Source organism: Mauremys reevesii, linkage group 4 (assembly GCF_016161935.1).
Source record: "Mauremys reevesii isolate NIE-2019 linkage group 4, ASM1616193v1, whole genome shotgun sequence".
Lineage (NCBI taxonomy): Eukaryota > Metazoa > Chordata > Testudines > Geoemydidae > Mauremys > Mauremys reevesii.
Genome location: NC_052626.1, coordinates 140,966,471 through 140,978,789, shown reverse-complemented (window position 1 = coordinate 140,978,789; position 12,319 = coordinate 140,966,471). Strand labels below are relative to the sequence as shown.

The window sequence follows — 12,319 nt, the reverse complement described above, 5'->3', positions numbered from 1 at the left end:
GGCTCACATGAATACTGGGTAACCCTATTGTTGGACGGCAAACCTATACGCATGGAACTGGACACCGGTGCAGCCATCTCGCAGGTCTCCGAGACTGTGTATAAAGAAAAGCTACAGCATCTTCCGCTTAAGGCAACAAAAACTGTTCTGAAGACATATACGGGAGAAACTGTGCCCATGTTGGGCACTATTGAGGTTAAGGTGGAGCTCAATGGACAGGCTGCAAAATTGCCACTGTTTGTGGTGAGAGGTAATTACCCAGCCTTAATGGGTAGGTCTTGGCTTGGGAAGATTCAGCTGAACAGGGCAGAAGTGCACCGAATGACTAAAGAAGAAACCAGTCTAACCCCTATACTAAGTAAACATGCTGCTGTTTTTGGAGAGGATCTGGGAAGTATGATGGGAATCACTGTGATACTGAACATTAAACCTGACAGTCCACCAAAATATCTCAAAGCCCAAACTGTGCCATATGCCATCAGGCCAAAAGTTGAAGCGGACCTGGAGCACCTGGTGACCAATGGAGTCCTAATACCAGTTACCCATAGCCCATGGGCCACTCCTATCGTTCCAATAGTGAAGAAAGATGGCTCCCTCCGGATTTGCGGTGATTTTAAAGTCACTGTCAACCCAGTGTTGTGTGCAGAGCAATATCCGTTTCCCCGCATCGATGACCTCTTTGCAAGCCTGGCTGGGGGACAAAAGTTCAGTAAGATTGATCTGAGTGAAGCATATTTACAGATGCACGTTGATGAAAAGTCCCAAGAGCTGTTGACTATTGTGACTCATAAGAGGCTTTATCGATACTGTCGCCTACCCTTCGGAATAACGTCTGCTCCCGCCCTGTTCCAGAGGGCTATGTACCAGATCTTGTGTGGCTTGTCTCATTCTAGAACCGAGATGGACTGAACTAGTTACTGCCTATCTTACAGAGCAAAAGCTCAGGCCTGGCTGTGATCATCCGTTCAGGAGGCAAGTCAGACTGTCAGCTTGCCCCATCAGTGGAAAAGATCCTGGATGTCTCTCCGTGGTCCCAGTTACACTCCCCAATCCATTGCCTTTATTTATAAACTGGACACCTCCCACTGGCTGTTTTTTTCCTGTGTGCCTCTTTCTTGTCGATTGCACCGTCTCTTGATTAGCGTTCGGCTCAGTCTGTAGACAGGCCTCCATTGTGAAGCAGACATTACACAATGCACACCAAGGAGAGAAAAGTGTCCCTTCCTACCTGTCAGGAGCAGGTTTACCATCTTCTGGTGAATCTGCCTTAACTTAGACCTTGAGAACCTAATTTTCAGCACAGCTACATATTCCGTAAACATTATCCATACATCTGACCCAGGGAATCCTTGTAAAACTTTATACTGTCTGCCAATTGGCAACAACATGTCCCTGGCTCATAAGCACGATAGAAGAGCTAGGTTTGATTGGCATGATTATCATGTATAAATATCAAGGAAGGCCAGCTGCAGAGTCAGGCAGGCTTCCCCTGTTTAATAGTGGGAAAATTTCTCTGCAAATACAAAGGCTTGGAGAATGTTTTGTTTCCACTTGGGAGCTCAGATCGTGCAGAGCGAGGTGTGGATTCAGCAGCAGCACAGGGCCCCTGAGAGTGTTTCTCCATCTTTCCCTTTCCTCCACACAGGCAGTGGGCCACTGGCAGCATGAGAAAGGGGAACGAAACACTCGTGACCGAGTTCATCCTGCTGGGCCTTTCCAGCTGGCCCATGGTGCAGGCCATGCTCCTGGCTCTGTTCCTTGCTTCCTACCTGGTCACCCACCTGGCAACATGGTGATCATTGGGCTGATCCGTCTCGATTTGCACCTCCACACCCATAAGTACTTCTTCCTCAGCAGCCTCTCCTTCCTGGACATCTGCTATGCCTGGCATGCTGCACAGCCTGATGTCTGGCACAGGGCCATCTCCTACATTGGCTGCAAGGGGCACATGTACATGGCGTTGTCCTGCGGGATTAATGAGTGCCTCTTGCTGGCTGTCATGGCCTACGATTGCTACATGGTGGTGTGCCTCCCATTGCACTACATGGAGGTCATGAGCCTCAGGGCCTGCATCGCCTTGGTGGCTTGCTCATGGTTGGTTGTCTTGTTGCTCTCCGTCGTGCCTATCTTCAGCCTGTCGGTGCCTTTCTGAGGCCCCAACCAGATAGACCCCCTTCTTCTGCGAGATGCTGGCGGTGATGCAGCTGGCCTGTGCCGACACCAGCTACAATGGGACTGTTATCTTCAGTGGGGACGTCTTCACCCTGCTCATCCCCTTCTCCTTTATCCTGGCCACCTATGTATGCGTCACTGCTGTCCTGAGGATCTGCTCCCTCCAGGGCTAGTGGACGGCCTTCTCCACCTGTGCCTCCCATCTGATGGCCATGGCCCTGTTCTACGGGATGGCCATCTTCATGCACATGTGGCCCAGGTCCACCCACTCCCCAGAGCAGGACAAAATGGTTTCCATATTCTACACAGTGGTGACCCCCATGCTGAATCCCTGATCTACTGCCTGAGGAGCAAGGAGGTCAGGGAACCATGGCTAAGGCCATAATCATGGGGGGTGGTGGTGATTCTGTCCTGGAAGTACATAAGGGTGTTCTCTGTCTATGGCTGGATAGAGGCAAAGCCAGGTCCCACTTCCAAGGGTGGCTGGTATAAATGGGACTTATGACACTTGCATCAGAATTGTCTGCTGTTACTTAACAGTCTGGAAGAGTAGTGTGAAAGCAGGCAGGTAGGATGGGCCTGAGGTTAGGGTGGTGGCCTAGGGGACCTGGATACAATTTCCTGCTCCCACCACAGTGTCCCAGTGTGGTCTTTAGTGAGTCACTTAGCTTTATTGTATCTGAATTCCCCACATGTGAAAAAGTACTTCCTCACCTCATGTGGGGTGTTGGGAGATGCTTAGATACTATGGTGATGAGGACCAAATATGCTACTTATGGTAGATATCTAGAATATCAGGGTTGGAAGGGACCTCATTTAGTCCAACCTCCTGCTCAAAGCAGGACCAATCCCCTGATAGATTTTTGCCCCAGTTCCCTAAATGGGCCCCTCAAGCATTGAACTCACAACCCTGGATTTAGCAGGCCACTGCTCAAACCACTGAGCTATCCCTCCCCCCTATAATAGAGCCCCTCCCAGAACACAGCAGTTGAATTAAGTATTGTAGAGTGAAGTCTTATGCCCTTTCGGAAAAGGTATAGCGAAAAGAGAGATGGGGGAAATGAATGTTTGGCCGTGGGGGGGCTCTCAGCCAATGACAGCCCTACCTTTTTGGAGGACATTTCACTGTGGATGCTGACCGCTCCCCACTCTCTTGGCCACATCAAATGAATGGGGCAAATACCACGATGCCAAGATGGAGTTTGGTGCTCCAGGATTATGATATGGAAGTGATCCATGGGAAAGGGAATGCCAAGGCTGATTGCTGATAAACGCGTGATGCTCTGTCTGGGAAATAAGTCAATGGATTTGTAGCGGGGCAGTAACCCTGCTCCTGTGAAAGGGTTAAAGGTCCTTGGAGAGGGCTGGGGCTGAAAGCCGAGAAGAAAAGGCTGATTGGGGGAAGCAGCCACGTTTGGGCCATGCCCCAATTAGGCCACAGCTGGCCCTATAAAAGGGCTGTGAGCCAGGAGCTGAAAGAGAAAGATGGACCTGGCTGCAGGGAGCTGAGCAGGGTATCTAGAGTGCAGCAGGGCTGGGGGAAGGCCAGAGGAGCTGGGGAGCTCCAGCCTGGAAAAACCTGCAGGCCTTGCTAAAGGCCAGGAAAGGTAGTGTGGCTATGGAAGTGTAGACTGGGAGTAGGCAGAGGCAGCTGGTCCAACCCCCCTTGCCGATGATGAGTGGTTTACAGACTGCAGTCTGCCCCAGGGAGCAGGGGCTCAATGGTGACTGGCAGTAGCCACTGAGGTGAGGTGGGGATAGAGGGTTGGGGGTTCCCCTGGGTTGCTGCTGGGGACAGGACCCTGATGTAGAGGGGCACCGGGGTCTGGGAGGGACATGGAAGCCAGCGGCAGGTGAGACACTGGTCTGCAGAGGGCATTCTGGACTGAAAGAGCTAATTCCCAGGATGACCAGCAGGAGGCGCCACACCGGTGAGTCATCACCCCGCCACAGGTTTCCACTAGCATGCCGGTCAAGCAGCCTAGTTATGTTCAGTTCTTTAGCGGAGAGATGTGACAGGCAAATTTCCTGCAGTCTGATTGACTAGGTCAGCCTCTCTGTGTCTTGCCTGGGGGTTACCAACAAAATGGTTGCTTAAGTAGCCGATTATTGGACATTTTTAAAGATAGCTCAAATATGTCCCTCTCTTCCTCCATACTCCTTGGGTTGTTGTAAGTTGTTGTGGCCATTGCATCAGACTGTTTTACTTTGACTGTATTACTGTATTCAGTTTGCGAGGGATTCTGTTCAGCGAGAAGAATGCTTAGCAGATTGCTCCTAAAGATTTAGAGTTTGCTATTTTTGTTAATTCACATTGGACTTCTGTAATGTTGTGTGCCCTGCCCCATAATACTATCCCTCAGTGAATCTCAAAGGTGCCTATGGATGTTGGGAGCATTATCCTCACCCACTTTACAAGTGGGCAAACTGAGGCACGGACAGAGCAAAGTGAGGGAGCACAGAGAAGCCAGGGATAAGAGGCTTTGTGAAGTGGGGCTGAGCCATGCAACTTTGAGGGTTAAGGATTTGGCCCACAGCCCATAATGGGGGCTGATCTAAGTGGATGCCATGAGTACTGCAATCAGGCTGCTTCGTGATCACCTTTTACATGCAGACATCCCAAAGGGCAGGCACTTAATATCCTGCAGTTCTCCATCCATCCCCTTCCCCCCCCCTTCTTGCACGTCTATTTTTGAATTGTCCTAGACAAACAAAGGCGTGGTTAAGAAGTTGGCCAGCATTATTCATTCATTCCTCCTCATCTTCTCGTCACTCTTGGAGGGGGGGTCACAATCCGGGAAGACAGATGGGTGAAGATGATGGGAACAGAGGATGTTGATAGCTGTGGTCTGTGTCAAAATCGTAGCTAGAGCAGGGAAAACATTTTCAATTTTTGTTTCAATTAAAAAATGCAGATTAATTTCATGATTTCATATTGAATTTGCCAAACTGTTTTGGTCAAAACATTCCCTCCCTCCCCAACCCAGAAACAAATCAGAACATTTTTGAAAGGAAACATTTTGATTTTTCAATTTGAAACAACTTTGTGTTTCGACTTCTACTTCAATTTTAATTTTTGAAAAGAGTTCTAAAAAAACTCCCCACGTGAAACATGTTGTTGGCCGTCAAACACAATGTCTCTTTTGACCTGAAGCTAAGGTTTTTAGACTTTTCTGTTACTTTGAAAAATATTCATTTTGGTTCACCCCAAATGATTTTTCCCCCTTGATTTTTCAATTTGGCCAGTGGTCCAAAAAAATCAGACTGAGTTATTCACACAGCTCAAATCATGGTTTTGTGACATGGTTGTTTTCTCACATTGGTCAAACCCTTGGAGATAGTGCACTCATTATCACACCGAGGCAAAAGGCTTGAATCTCTTCTTCACATAAGGTATTTAATCTGAACAACTGATAAGACAATGAGGCTGGGATTCTAGCATCAGCATCAGCATCATTATATAGTCGTAATAATTTGTATGATCGTAGTGCCAAGCCTGGACCAGGACTCCATTGCGCTAGGCACTGTGCAAGCACACAACAAAAACAATCTCTTCCCCAAAGAGCTGACACTCAATTAAGAGACAGCAAGAGAACACAGAGGGATGGTGGACTACAAAAACAGTGAGACCGCACGGTGTATTAATTTCAGAGAAAGGCATAACAAGACCCAGTGGCTGGCAGCTCAAGCCAAACACATTTGAATTAAATGATGGCCCAATTTTTTAACAGTGAGGGTGATTAACCTTGGGACAAACTTCCAAGGGAAGTAGTGGATGCTCCAACTTGTGAGTGCCTCTCCAGAAGATATGCTCTAGCCAAACCCAAGAGATTCATAGAAGAATCATAGAAGATTAGGGTTGGAAGAGACCTCAGGAGGTCATCTAGTCCAAACCCCAGCTCAAAGCAGGACCAGCCCCAACTAAATCATCTCAGCCAGGGCTTTGTGATTTAGTTGGGGATTGGTCCTACTTTGAGCAGAGGGTTGGATTAGATGAACTCCTGAGGTCCCTTCCAACCCTGACAGTCTATGATTCTGTGATTTGTCAAGCCGGGCCTTAAAAACCTCTAAGGGAGGTGATTCCACCACCTTCCTAGGCAACGCATTCCAGTGCTTCACCACCCTCCTAGTGAAATAATTTTCCCCTAATATCCAACCTCGACCTCCCCCACTGCAACTTGAGACCATTGCTCCTTGTTCAGTCATCTGCCACCACTGAAAACAGCCAAGCTCCATCCACTTTGGAACCCCCCTTCAGGTAGTTGAAGGCTGCTATCAAATCAAATTCAAAACAAAGCAAAGCAATACAGAAAAGGAATGCTTTTCCACACATGCAGCAATAATAATCTGTGGGACTCACCGCCGCCTGGGGCCCAGCGCTTAGCCAGATTCCAAACAGAACAGGACAGTCGTAGGGACAAGGAGAGAATTGCGAGTGGCAGGGGAGGTTAAGAAACCAAGAGTTTTATTAAGGCTATAAATCCTCATGCTTCAGAGAATGAGCTGACCTCTAACAGGCTGGGGTCTGGAAAGAAACCCTTAGCCTGGAGTCAGGCAGATTATCCCATGACTGCTCACTGCAGAGGTTTAGAGACCTTCTGCTGAAGCAGCTGATGCTGCGGGGAGCCAGGTTACTGGGCTGGATGTGATCTGATTCAGCCTGGCAAGCCCTGTCCCCATATGACGGCAGGGTGGTAAATGGCCTTGTAGGGGGTGGCACCCCAGAGGTTTAGGCCCATTCTGGTTGAACAGCATTTTTAATGAGCTGCAAAAGGGAGCAAATAGCCTCTCAATGGTGTTCACAGATGCTCTTGCCTTGTAAAGGGCCCCTGACACCAGTAAGAAAAGGGAAATACCACAAAGGCACCCAGGGAGGTTAAACACAGGCAGGAAATACCACTAGGAGCTGTAGCTGCTTAGAGCACATGACATGGAAAGCCACCACCAGGTGCTGCTGTGAACTCAGGGATGAGACTGAGACCATGGCACCGATGCAGGAGGTTAGGATTTGCTCCCTCAAGTCTGAAACATGGTTCCCGATGGACATCCTGGCTGTGGCAGGGTACGTCTACGCCAGTGGTCCCCAACCTTTTTCGTCTGGCGGGCGCCAGACGACGAGAAACGGAGGACCATGGCGGCGGACGAGCATCCACCGAAATGCTGCCAAGCGGCAACGTCAATAGGCGTCGCCGCCGACAAGCAGCGTCATCCAGAGGCGTCGCTGCCGAAATGCCGCCGAAAATCGGGTACCGCGTTGGAGACCCCTGGTCTACGCTAAGCCCAGCGTCTGACTCAGATTTGAGCCCGAGCCCCCTTTCCCGTCCACACACAAATCAGTCTGACTCAGGACCCGGGCCCAGGGTTGCCAACTTTCTACTTGCACAAAACCGAACACCCCCTGCCCTGCTTCTCCTCTGAGGCCCTGCCCTTCTCTGAGCCTTCCCACCCCCAACTCACTCTGTCGCCCACTCCCCCTGTTGCGCGCTTTCCCCACCCTCACTCACTCACTCATTTTCACTGGGCTGGCTCTGGGGGTTGGGGTGTAGGAAGGGGTGAGGGCTCCGGCTTGGGGTGTGGGCTCTGGGGTGGGGCCAGGGATGAGGGGTTTGGAGTGAAGGAGGGGGATCTGGGCTGGGGGATGGGGCTGAGGGGTTTGGAGTATGGGATGGGGCTCCAGGCTGAGGCAGGGGGTTGGGGTATGGGAAGGCAGAAGGGCTCTGGACTGGGGGTGTGGGTTCTGGGTTGGGGCCAGAAATGAGGGGTTCAGGGTGAGGGAGGGGGCTCCAGGTTGGGGCAGGGGGCTGGAGTGTAGGGGGGGGGGATGAGGGCTCAGACTGGGGATGTGGGCTCTGGTGTGCAGCCAGGGATAAGGTGTGCAGGAGGGGCTTTGGGCTGAGAGATTTGGAGTATGGGAGGGGCTCTGCGATGGGCAAGCCAATGGGAGCTGTGGAACTGGCACTTGGGGTAGGGGCAGCGTGTGGAGCCCCCTGGCTGCCCCTATGCATAGGAGCTGGAGGGGGGACATGCTGCTGCTTCCGGGAGCTGCGTGGAGCCAGGGCAGGCAGGGAGCCTGTCTTAGCTCCGCTGTGCTGCCAACCAGACTTTTAACGGCTCGGTCAGCAGTGCTGACTGGAGCCACCAGGGTCCCTTTTCGACCGGGCTTTCTGGCAACTGGGCACTTGGCAACCCTACCCAGGCTCTAGGACCATGCTGGGGAGGTGGAACCGCCCCCCCCCCCACCCGCGGCCCCTGACCCCGTCCCCAACAGAAAAGCTCCCCCAACAGTGGCCCAGGCCTGACCCCAGCCCTGGCAGAAGCCATGGGATGGGGGAAGCTCCCCCTCCCCACCAGCAGCTCCTGACACTGTCCCCGGCAGAAGCCCCTGGGCGGGGGAAGCCCCAGCAACCCCCATGTGTCCCTGGCAGAAGCTGTGGAGCGGCGGGGGAAGCCCCTGGGCCCAACCCCGCTCTCTGACAGAACCGCCAGGCGGGTGGGGTGGGAGAAGCCCCAGCACCCCGACCCTGGTCCCCAACAGAAGTGCAGGGGGTAACGGGGGAAGCCCCAGCACCTGGACCCCTGCCCCCCGTGGCTCTGGAACTGGAGGTGCTCTCACTCCCTGCTGACAGAGTTTCTGTCCTGGGGCCACAGTTGAGGGGTGGGGGTGGGGGGCAGAAAGGAGCAAAAGGGGTTGAGGAGCTGTAGTGGGGGAGGGGTGGAATGGGCGGAACCCCGGGTGGGAACAGTGGTGGGCTGGAGCCAGGGAAGGAGGCAGATGTCTCTGCCTCGCTGTGGAGCTCCGGATCAGGGATTGAGCTGTGCAGCACCCTGACCCCGAAGGAAACTGACTGCTGTGAGGTATTGCTGGGAGTGCTATCTGCTATCTACCCCGAGGAGACTGAGGACCTATGGAGCCACATCAAGGAAGGGTGGTAGGAAGTAGCCCAGGGAACTCAGACATTAATCCCGTTATATTGCTGAGAGATGTTTCAGAAGGATCCCCACTGACCCAGTGGCGGGATCATCCGCCACTGTTAGGGCCCTGGGCTGGAACCCAGTGGAGTAGGATGGGCTCAGATGCCCCTACCCCTTGCTGTCAACCCCACCCCTGAGGTGGTGGCCTACTCACTAGGCTGGAAGGCCTGCACCTTACCTGTGGCTTGACCCAGCTTGAAGGTAGTGAGCCCTCCATATTGTCTCGTTTGCTGTTGGCCCTAGCCTGGAGGCTTTGGGCTATAGCCTGCTCCCTGCTGTGCCCCACCTGGAGGATCCAAGAGACTGTCCAGGTCATCAGCCCAGCCAGGAGGCCTGGACTAAAGACTATTTATTACGTGGCCCCACCCTGAGGGGCAGAACCCCAGACTGTGGTCACTGCCTGCCCTAGCCGGGATGCTAGACTGAAGACTGTTTCTGATTCTGTCCCACTCAAAGGGCCTGAGCTATAGACCGTTACTTGTTGTCTGCCTAGCCAGGAGTCTAGGCCAAAGACTCACAAGCCCCTATGACTTGGCTGTTTGATGGAGTGAGGCAGAGCCGGACGGCCATGGACCACAACATTGCCCAATAGAAATGCTACTTGTCCAATGAAAATTCCTCCTTTGTCCATGTACTTGGTGCAACCATATGATACCTGTACCCATCACCTTCTGGCTTCTCCCATCACCTATACAATATTCCATCTTTCACCTCCAAATCAGAAAGCTTTTACAGTGGTATAGTGAGGGTCCACTACATTCCAGGGTGGCTCTATTTGCAAATTGATTTTTCAGTCACACATTATTCTGACATCAGGGTCCTTTCTTTGGGAAGTTTCTAGTTGCTTTGGCATCCATTTCTGCAACCCCACTTCCATTATTCCAGTGGATGAACAAGGAACTTGTGCAATTCTGAAAATTATTGGATGAGAGGAGGCAACCATCTACTCCCTAGTACACACATCCCTGTGAGCTAACAATTGTTTGCTCTTCTGCTAAGGGAATGTTTGCGTTTAGTCTCTCCAACAAGGCCATGTACACAAGGCATCTGCATTGCTATGCTTATGGCCAGGCTTGTGCATGAATGGGAAATCACAGCACTGCAGTTTTCCCAACCACATGGCAAGCTGTTTGTCAGGATTCCTGAATCTAAAGAGCCATTGCAGGGAAGCATGGTCTGTCCTGACCAAAAATTCCTCCCATAGAAATACTGATGAAAATGTTCTCTAGATTTAACCACTGCAGGAGTTTCTTCCATGTGGTGCCCTCTCAGAAGAACTAGACTTTTGCTGAACAAAACCACCATCCTCTCAAATCCTTTGTGCTTGTGCCAATACTGCCCCCAAACCATAAGCACTAGCATCTCTGTCAAATCTGAAAGAGGTGCAGTTGTCATTTAACTTTCACTTGCATAATAGTCGCTCTCTGTCCCACCGCATCTCTGGGTGAGGCTCCCAGCCTTGTCACCAGTTGTGGTGTCTTTCACTCTTCACACCAGAAACAATAGGAAGTTCCGACCCCGCCCAGTTCCTTTCCTTGAACTTTAGCCAAGCATGAGATAAATGGCTAAACATCTGTTGTGTGGGTAACTCTGTGGTGTCTTTGGCCCAGAAGGGAGATGATGTTACCGATATCTTTGTACACTGTTACAACATTACATAGGTGACTGTGGCCCAGCAGTTTCATTTCAAGTTACTCTTGGCACCTCCCATTAAAACACGTTTTATCCTTCAATTAAAGATACAGAGAAGGTGGCCAAAAGAGAGAAAACATTTGAAATATAAACTTCAGCCATATGCCTGTGGAGTGGGACTGGGACTCCATATCTGTTTCCTTTCTTATAGCCAGGGCCCTACCAAATTCACTGTCAATTTTGGTCAATTTCACAGTCATAGAATTTTAAAAAATCATAAATTTCATGGTTTCAGATACTTAAATTTGAAATTTCATGGTGGTGTAACTGTGGGGGTCCCAATGCAAAAGGAGGCTATGGGGGAGGTAACAAAGCGATTGTAGTGGGCTCATGCTCTTGTCACTCTTGCTTCTGCGCTGTTGCTGGTGGTGGCGCTGCCTTCAGAGCTGGGTGGCCAGAGAGCAGCAGCTGCTGGCTGGGCGCAATCTGTTGGGGAGGAGCAGGGCTGGCCTTATGGATGGGCGACCACCCAGAGTACTGTGGTTGTGGGGGGGATTTTCCGTAGTTCCCCCCACAGCGTCCCAAAGTGCCTTTAACTCCCGAGTGCCGGGGCGCTGGGCTGGAGCCGAGGAGGGGCAGGGCTGGAGGTGCCCTGGCCGAGGGCTCCTACCTTACGCCAAGCTCCATCTGCTGGTTCTGGCCAGCGTGGTGAGGGATGGGACTTCCTCTTCCCTTGCAGGTACCGCTCCCGTGTCAGACCCACCTTCGGGAACCTCCCCCAGCTGCAGGAAGCTCTGCGGCTGCTGGCTGGGAGTCCAGCTCTGGGAGTCCAGTCTGCAGCAGTCCAGAAATAAGGGTGTCACGATATGGTATTGCCCCAGTTACTTCTGCTCTGCTGCTTAATGTGGCACTGCCTTTAGAGCTAGGCGTCCATCCAGCATCCACTGCTCTCCAGTGCCCAGCTTTGAAAGCAATGCAGAAGTAAAGATGGCACTAGTGCGACCCCCCCTACAACAGCCTTGCAACTCCCCAGAACCGCATTTTGGTTGGGACCCCCAGTTTGAGAAACGCTGGACTCCCCCATGAAATCTGGATTGGATAGAGTAAAAGTACACAAAAGACCAGATTTCACCATCCGTGATGTGTTTTTCACAGCTGTGAATTTGGTAGGGCCCCTATTTATAGCTATTGGGTGATCTCTAGCCATTGCATTTCCCTCACTCACTGCTCTTTAATTTGTGTCCCACTGCACTTATTTAAATTTTCTAATGATCATACTTAATACTGAATTGGGCAATGTGTATGCTGTTTAATTAGATAGATATTTATATGTATTTCGTGCTTTAGAATAACTTTTGTTCTTTTTAGTTCTTATGCTTTGGGCAGATATAATAAAGTTGCCATCGATGTTAATGTCAGTATGTTATTTCCTCTCATGCCCACCCTGTCAAAATGCCTTTTTTCCCCAATCCCTCTTTCTAGTAGATGGGTTTGTAGTCAGAAGCAGAAATCATTTACTGTCACCTTGCATACATAAACACTC

The 12,319-nt window shown here is 51.1% G+C and overlaps 1 pseudogene; it reads left to right on the top strand.

The window, feature by feature from the left end:
• The first annotated feature begins 1,640 nt into the window (after positions 1-1,640).
• Positions 1,641-2,152, top strand: LOC120404030 (annotated as a pseudogene).
• Positions 2,153-12,319: the final 10,167 nt, after the last annotated feature.